Below are 1,751 nucleotides of genomic sequence, written 5' to 3'. Positions count from 1 at the left end.
CCTTTTGGATTTTTTCTCTTGTCGCAGCCTGCTTATACACCATATTTGATCACCAAATACTGTATTTGAGCACCGGCATATTAATACCACTTTGCATGATTATTTCTGTGGCCTCGTACACAAAGATTTTTTGCACTCTTAGGTATCATCAGACTCAAGTACACGATAATATTCGACAACCGCCGAGCCAACCCAATGCACGGAACATGGCTCGATACAAAAAAAGCAGTTTATAGTGCACTGTGGGTGCAGTTGGTGTTCATTGTTTGTTATGCGCCGTACTTTATAATGGAAATGGTGATCGCTCTTAGTAAAACATATTCATCACAATTAATTGTCCTGAGATGCCCGAGCCAGAGGCTCGTGTATGAAAAGCAAGACAACAACCCACCCATCCTACCCCCAGGGGAGGACATCCATCACACAGTAATCTCGTGCGTGGGAAATTAACGTCTCCTACTCCTAACCCTGCAGGAGACGGGACCTCCATTTATTCGTTCCTATCCGAGAAGACTAGAATATTTAAACCATTTCTTGATGTTATAGAAAGGCAGCGTATTCTTCTCAATTATTTTTAAGACCTTGAGTGTTGGTCCGGCCAGGGCTCGAACCCTCGACCTCCCGTACATCAGTCCAGATCAGATCATTATAATTAGTCAGCTACATTGTCAGTTATTTTGTTTTCGTTAACAAAAATTTTTACATCACAATTCGTGAACGAAGAAGCGTTAAAAAATGAAAAACCTTCTGAGCTTTTTTCTTCCTATCCGTTACACTTTAACTTCTCTTCCTTATTTTCTGTCTTGGTTTCTGCTCCTAACAAAGCTGATACATGAAAATTTTATCTCACTTGTTTTCTCGAAAGCATTTAAGACTTTGGCTCCCACAGTTTCTTCTAAATGCCTTCGGATGCCACGGTTCTTGCTGAATACAGCTTCCCTTCACTATTCATAACCTCCTGTACAAATTTACTAAGCCAGTCGTTTAAAGCGTTGGCATCCATATCTGTCAAATCTGTACTCAACGACTGAACTTTGTGCAAATCTCCATAATCTTTAAAAGCGCCACCAGAATCAAGTACGGGAACTTTAACTTTTCCATTTATCTGGCATTCGTGAAAAGTTTTAATCGCCCATTTTTTTTTTTTTCTTTTTGTAGGCAGTCGACTTAGGAATGCTTTATTGCATCAACTTTGATTCTTCTTCCCCAGTTTTTGGAGAACGAAAATGGCTTACAGTATTCTCTGCAAAAGACTCTGCCATCTTCACTACCAAATGACTTACAATGAACAACCACAAATTTCCCATATTCTGATTATTTTTAAAATACATAACCTCATGGGAAATTAGAGCACTGAAACGATACCCCCTAATTACTAAACAAGTCTTGATAGTTTTAGAAGCCATATCAAAAACTCGTGCTTCGTGTTTAATCGGGCCTCCAGACACCTCGAAACAACAAAAGCACAAGGCCTACGGCCTCGTGCTTTCATCTGTTTCTCGGTGTCTGAAAACCCCACTCAAACACTCGCACTCGCTTTTGATATATTACTTGTTTTTGCCGTTATCTTTGGATTTACTTAGCCTTTTCAGCTAAATTTTTGCCGTTTTTCCATCTAAGGTGATCTCAGTATTCGAGACTGAACGGTGGTGTGGGATAGCTTTGTGGTAGTTCCAAAATAGTTTAAGGTTTTCCTTTTAAGAGCCTTCAAGTGTAAGGAGATAATTGCGATGTTTTTGTCGCACAAGTTT

At 39.7% G+C, this 1,751-nt stretch overlaps 1 pseudogene; it reads right to left on the bottom strand.

Annotated features, from left to right (window-relative positions):
• Positions 1–791: 791 nt before the first annotated feature.
• On the bottom strand, positions 792–1,427 carry LOC111336886 (uncharacterized; annotated as a pseudogene).
• Positions 1,428–1,751: the final 324 nt, after the last annotated feature.

The sequence above is a fragment of the Stylophora pistillata genome, chromosome 11 (assembly GCF_964205215.1).
Source record: "Stylophora pistillata chromosome 11, jaStyPist1.2, whole genome shotgun sequence".
Lineage (NCBI taxonomy): Eukaryota > Metazoa > Cnidaria > Anthozoa > Scleractinia > Pocilloporidae > Stylophora > Stylophora pistillata.
Note: the sequence above shows the minus strand (reverse complement) of the source record. Positions and strands in the feature narration are given on the sequence as shown.